Source organism: Zootoca vivipara, chromosome 1 (genome assembly GCF_963506605.1).
Source record: "Zootoca vivipara chromosome 1, rZooViv1.1, whole genome shotgun sequence".
Lineage (NCBI taxonomy): Eukaryota > Metazoa > Chordata > Lepidosauria > Squamata > Lacertidae > Zootoca > Zootoca vivipara.
In genome coordinates this window covers 66,009,952-66,016,943 of record NC_083276.1, presented here as the reverse complement: position 1 = coordinate 66,016,943, position 6,992 = coordinate 66,009,952, and the positions used below count along the sequence as shown (strand labels likewise).

At 45.3% G+C, this 6,992-nt stretch overlaps 1 protein-coding gene across 3 annotated transcripts in view; it reads left to right on the top strand.

Annotated features, from left to right (window-relative positions):
• Positions 1-838: 838 nt before the first annotated feature.
• Positions 839-6,992, top strand: part of FAR1 (fatty acyl-CoA reductase 1) — a 43,806-nt gene continuing 37,652 nt past the window's right edge. Inside the window, exon 1 of one of the 3 annotated variants that reach the window (XM_035118605.2) lies at positions 839-989. The gene's annotated coding sequence lies outside the window, so the exon portion shown is untranslated. Of the gene's footprint in view, positions 990-1,013; positions 1,121-6,992 lie in introns of those variants that run through there. The other 2 variants (XM_035118613.2, XM_035118622.2) reach the window with 2 other exon arrangements.

Sequence of the window (6,992 nt, the reverse complement as noted above, 5' to 3'; positions counted from 1 at the left end):
ACGTCCAGTGATTTTTTCCTGGGGGTACGCATACCGCTAAACATTTTGTGAATCTAAGTTTGGCCTCATTGAGGGGCAGTTTTTCAATACGAGTAGGGAAATAATAGTACCCCTTAACTTTTTTTAAGGGAAAAAAGCACTGGCAACGTCCATCACCTTTGGGGGGGGCAACCCCCTCAAGTATTTTATTTGGGGGTCGGGCAAACGGATCTTGGCACCTAGGAGTTGGCTCCTATGTCCATAGTAACATCTGTGCAACTCTTTTTTTAAAAAATCCCACTAGGTCAGTGTACCGTGATGACTGGGTGCGACTGTTCAGCGCCAAGTTACTTAAGAAAGAATTAACTTGCAATAGGAGGCCACAAAGGAGTCGGTGGACCAGCTTTTGGAAATACTAAGGATGTGGGGCAAGAGATGGAAATCCGGAGGTCTGTAGACAAGCAGCGGCAACTTTCCTTTCCCGAGTCGGATGCAACTACGGGAAACCTATGCGTGCCTAGCGGGAAAAGGCCGTACTACCGGTAAGCAATGCCGAGCCTAAGGCGTAGCTGGAGCACAGCTTCTTAATTATGAAAATGCTCATTGTACAGGCGGCCGCCTAGAGCTGCTGCCTCCAAGGTAATGGCGAGGCCAGGCGAGACGCAGCCCGCAGGGTTCCTCTCCCTCTATTGGCCAAGCTCCCTCCGCAACTGAGAGGCAGCCAAACCGCCCGCGCTCTGAATGGACACGAAGCGGCCGGCGGGAGGCGGGCCTCCGGGGCCCTCGACCAACCAGGGGCGGCCGGCGTAGGGCAGAGTGGCGCGCTTCCGACCATAACGTCGCGCGAGCGCCAATCGTATTCTCTCCGCCCCCGCGTCTTCTTTTTCCTCCTTCTTCCAGGGCCGCTTGTTGGGCATATAGCGGCGCGGCAGCACCAACGCCACCACAGCCGCCGGCGGTAGCAGCATCACTACGACCTGCGGCGGCAGCGGCAGCGGCAGCAGCAGCAAGTAAGCAGCGCCGTTCAGGAAGGCGTCGGAGCGGGCAGGGCTTGAGGGAGAGAGGGAGGTGGTGAGCGCGAGCCGGCTCTGAGGGAGGAGGTGCAACCGCTCGTCGTGCGCGCGGCAGGACCCAAGTGCCGGTGAGGGACGGCGGCGGGTTGGGCGGGTGACCGTTGGCGGCGGGGAGGTCGCGAGCGAGAGGCTCTGTGGGCGAGGGAGGCGGCGGCGGGGGAGCGAGGGGGGTGAGGCAAGGCGGGAGGGGGCAATTCCGCTCCACGGTAGGCGGGGGAAGGGAAGATGAGGCGAGGAGGCCCCTGGGGTGCCACGGCTTCCTCTGAGGGGAGCCTTGCCGGATGGAGGAGACTCGGGAAGCAAAGCCGGTGGGTGGGGCGTCTGGGCGGCGGATACTCGCCTGGTGCGGCTTGAGGAGAGTTGAGGGCGGGCGAGCGGGTGAGAAACGACGCTCACGTTGTGGGGCGGCCTGTTCAGTTCCCCACACCCCCAAGTGAAAGGGGGCCTGAGTATTAACTGGAGCACGAGTTTATTTTATTTTATTATTTGAGGGCATTGTTATTGTACCCTTTCTCTAAAATGTGGAGAATATGGAGGCCCGAGAGAGCCAGGAAACCGCGGGCGGAGCGGAGTTGTTGGAGACAGGGGGAAAGATGTGCTGCTGCCGCTGCCGCCTGGATCTGAGGCCCTGGAGGTGGAGGTGCCCGGGCGGCTGTGAGCAGCGCCGCGCAAGTTTGAGGTCGCTCGTTGCAATACCGAGCCTTGGGGACAACTTAACGCAGGTTGCCTTTCTCCTTCGCTTTCCTGACCCCTTTCTATCCAGAAGCGACCGAAAAAACGGTTTCTAGGTCGTGGGTTGATGTCTTGTTCTCCTGCGGTTGTGTAATAGGGTTGCCATCAGCACATGTTCGGGGAGATGCAGGAAGACTGAGGAAGTCTTCAGTTTGGCACTGCACAAACTCGCACCCCGGAAACTGCAGGTCTTGCAAGCAAAATGTTCATGATGAGGAACCAAGCATGGGCATGACCAAAATGTTTGTGGAAGGTGGAGAATGAATCTCAACCTGCCCTGGTATTTTTAACGCCTTCTCCCTGTTTCCTTAAGATATTGTTCCCTTGGGTGGGGCTCCGTGCTGGGGATAAAGAATACTGCCCTTGTAATAAAGCTCTGGGTCTTGCAGCCGTTATTCCACTGTAGGCGAATCTGTGCCATAGTGTGACTTCCCTGCCATGCCTATGTAACTGAATACTGGCTTTGGCAAGAAACAGTTTGGTGTTCCACGGGAAGGGTGTATCTCTTGCAGCAACAAAAGTTAGGAAATGTGCATCTGTCAAAAGGAACTGCCTGCAGTAAAACTTAAGGAAATTGCAATTGAAAAACCTAGTAGCTTAGTTAAAATTCTGCACTTCATCCAGGTAATATTATTCTTAAGCAAACTTCCTTAATACACCCAAGATTACCAGTTTGATGTTAGAAAATTATAAAATGCAAAAGAGCCGCAGCTCTCTTTTCAGTCTTACACATTTCAAGTCTAAAGTCCCAATGAGTTCAGTACATTTACTGCCAGGAAAATGTGTAGTATTGCAGCCATAAAAAGTATAGATGGAGCTTTGTTCAGCGCCATTGAGACACCTGGATGTCACAGTTCAAGAAGGATGTTGACAAAGTAGAATAAATTCTGAAAAGAGCTGCAGAAGTAGTAAAAAGTCTGAAGTAAAGACTAAATAAATTGGGTATGTTGATCCAAAGTCTGTGTTCAAATCTTTTTATTATTTAAAAGGATATTCAAAAGAGAAGGCAGTTTCTACTATCCCTACAATGTAGGAAACTTCAAAATAATGGAAAATGAGGTGAAAATGGAAGAAAATCAGTTGAGCAATGAAGAAATTTAGCTTAAAATGAGGCTTTGGAAAGAGTGCATTGTGTCTGTATTTTCAGTTTGCTGGTCATTCTAGGGGCAAGTGTGACTTTCATTTCATTCCACATTATAGCCCCTAGTGAGATTTCCTGCACAATTGAATTTTTAATGCTTGAAAATGATGATGATGATGATTACAAGGTTTTGAAGGACTTTGTAAAGCATTACCATATTGGCCCGAATATAAGCTACACCTATAAAATTCAAGGGAAAAAAGAGACAATACCCAAATATAAGAAGCTCCTTTAAAATTTTGCTGGCACTCATACCTGTTCTGTTTTACCGTTTGTCTGTTTCAGCAGCAATATCGTAAAAGCCTATTTTTGTAAGGTCATAGATTTAAGCCGCACTTTAACTTTTCACAGTCAGAATTTGGAAAAAGAAGAAGTGAGGCTTATATTCAGGCCAATACGGTAGTTCAAAGAGCAAGTTTCAGGTAAACAACATTTACAGGGATGTTTCTTCTAACTCATTTACTCTTTGTGTAGAGCCTACACAGTTTATTACATTGCTACCTGCACATTCTACTTAACAGATCAGATACCTTTGGAAGTGTTAGGTCCATCCAAAACCCCTTATTATATATCAATTACAGACACATGGAATGAAAAATCACTTTAAAAATGCCAGGTGAACATTTTAGAATATATCTAGTTTTATGGTGGTTGTAACAGCACTATAAAATTATATTTTATATTCTGGCTTTTGAATAAAAAAGCATCCATGAGACAGCCAAAAATCAGTTATATATTAAAACAATTATTCTGTCCATTAAAATCAACAGCTATTTGATTAAAACCAGTAGCTGTAAACAAAACAAATCCCAGCAAGGAAAACAGAAGAAAATACCAAGCCAAAGAGGGAGATCCCTTCAAAAATGGAGCTACCAAAGCACTCCAAGGGCACATTTACTAGCTGTTGGTATGCCAGAAAAGATGGATCTGATTTTTCCTCAGAAGCGACTTCTAGACACTTGGTGACCTCTTGAAAAGTTACCGGTATCCCTCCTCCAGTATACTTTAAATAGTAGATGAACATAGAGGAAGATCTATATCTAACAGTAGATTTACATGGGAGCAGTCAATCCTTTAAGTAAAACCTTAAATAGCCTGCATCTAAAAGGCAGTCAGAATTCCAGTCAACAGCACTTTCATCTGTCTGCATTACAATTTTTTTCCACTCACTAATCAGTCCCTCGGTGGTGGTGTGGTTAAACCACTGAGCCCTGGGCTTGCTGATCAGAAGGTCGGCGGTTCGAATCCCTGTGACGGGGTGAGCTCCCGTTGCTTGGTCCCAGCTCCTGCCAACCTAGCAGTTCGAAAGCACGTCAAAATGCAAGTAGATAAATAGGAACCGCTACAGCGGGAAGGTAAACGGCGTTTCCATGTGCTGCTCTGGTTTGCCAGAAGTGGCTTTGTCATGCTGGCCACATGACCTGGAAGCTATACGCCGGCTCCCTCGGCCAATAATGCAAGATGAGCGCGCAACCCCAGAGTCGGTCACGACTGGACCTAATGGTCAGGGGTCCCTTTACCTTTAATCAGTCCCTCAGTGATCCAAGACACCTATTTAGGACATCTAATACTTCCCTAGGATCATATGAGAAAATCTGAAAGAAACTTGAGTAATTAGCTTTGACACCAAACCTCAAACTTCTAGGCAACATCACCCAGCAGTTTCATGTGGATATTTAAATAGTTTAGGAGACAAGCAGGATCTCTATGGCATCATACAAGCCAGCAACCATTGGGATGGGTTCTTCCATCTGTGTTTTCACAATGCTTATCTACTGGAGTAATCAGGGCAATCCAAAGCTGGCTGCAAAGCCAACTTGAAAATATTTATGTGGGCAGTAAACTTGGTGCTTCAAATGTAAACAGAAATCGGACTTTGAAACTTCAGATATGTGAGGTGTGAGAAAGTAAATAAAAATCTATGTGAGACACATTGCTGATAATTACTGGTAAATGGCAAAAGTGACTGTGACTTGTAATCACTCTATCTGAATAGTCCATATTTATGGATTTGGATAAAGGTATATTGGAAGCTTTTTTAGGAAAATAATGAGGAATACTCAAATGTTTGTCATTCAGATAATTGCTGTCTTAAAGATTAACTTTTTACTAGTCTGAATTTGTAAATAGAAGGCCTTCTTTCACAACTTTAAAGAGAACTTAAAGGGGGGGAAATTATGTACCTTTCATGTTAAGCCCTGAAACCTTTTTACCACTCTTGCCACTATCTTTTCCATTCTTTATTCTACTTACTATAGAAGCTGCTGCTTATGTGTATATTTTGTTAGTCCATTGCTGCAAGCTTGTGCACTCTTGTATTTTCAACCGTCATACCACCTGAGTTGGAACTGACATGAGATAGTGATGTTTAAAATTCAAAAACAATTTTGTAAAACCAAACAACACTGTCACCATTAGACCACTTTGCCTTACTAGTTCTGTTGGATGTTTACAATGGCTCTGCTTTCTGCTGAGTGGAGAATGAATTGCCACAATGTGTAGTTAATTGAGAAGACAGTGTCTGAAATATCCATGCAGTGAACAACTACATACTGAGGTATTGATATTACTAAAACCAGTTATAGTGTATTCCCAGTTTCAGCAAAGATAAATACATATGAAAATGCTTCCTAGTTAAAAAAAAATCCTTTACACTATCAGCCAGTGCATAAAACAACCAAGTCCTGCATTGTGTTGGAAGGATTTTGGATGGAGCAAAAGTGCCCATCTGCCCAGCTTTGCCCTGCTGAGCCAGCCTCTGCTGCTAGGGAGCTTTGCTGTAGGAGGGGAGGCCCTGCCAACGAAGGGCACACCAGTCCACAATGTACAAATGGCAGGTTCATATTACCACTGGTAGCACTCACCAAAACCTGATGTTTCTAGTGGTGGTGGACTGCTGCTGGGTCACTGTTGGTGCAGCAGGCTTGATCCAGGGCTCTTCACTGTGTCAGCCCAGGAGCTGGCACAGTGAAGGAGTACTTTTATGTTATTAGCTGCTCTGAGCCCGGCCTCTGCTGGACAAATCATTTATTTATTTATTTATTTCCCTCTCCCTTTCACCCACAGCATTAAAAGTGTGGCTGTGGAAAATGCAGTGGCTTTACTGCTCTTATCAAGCGGTCAGGAATTTGGATTGAACACTTTGTATTAGTGGCTAACTAAGGAAGCAACCAACAGGGTACAAAATCATCAAATTTTCTCCTTTTTTAAAATTAAAAATTGCATGGGTAGTTCCCACCAGCTCTCAACTGACTGGGGAAGGCTTGATCAGTGTTTTCCAAGTGGTATCTAGGCATTGCATGGCAAGCTCACAGCCTTTTATTTTGTTTATTTATGTTTGTTTTCAAAACGTTACTCTGCCTAATTTGGAAAAGAACTCAAGCTGGTTTACAACCTGAAGCATAATAATAAATTACATAACATTACCTTTTAAATCACAAATACTGACATCAAACCAACTCTCATAAGAAAACCTAAAGCCACCAACAGTCTGGTAAAAGCCTTTTAAAACAGACACGTTTTTACTAGTCACCTAAAACAATATACCGGTAGTGATAGAGTCTGACCCTTGTTAAGGCATTCAACAGGATGAGTGCTACAACAAAAAAGGCTCCGGCTGCCTGCACCTTTGCCATCTGCAGGCAATTTGAGATCAAGGAATATCCTCTAATTACAAACAGTCTTTCAGGTAGAGTCTAACCCCATGCAAAACACACTCTAAACCAAAGTCCATCCACTAACAGTACTTCTGTTTTTTCTGACTTAAGCTTCAGCTTGTTCCGGTGCTTCACAGCTACCAAGCATTAGTTCAACCTTTCAGCTTCCTTCCTAGGATCAGATGGAAATGAGAGATAGAGTTAGGTATCAGCAGCATACCAAGAACTCTGCACCCCAGCCATCAGTTGCATGCAGATATTACAGAATCTTGCAGAACCTCATCATTACCTAGCACCACATTGCAGTATGGTTCTGCCCGTGAAGTATTTCTGCTTCCTAGATGGAATGATTCCCCCCCCCTCACACAACCTATGCTCTGTTCTCAGGGTTCTCCCCGCAAAAATACTGGC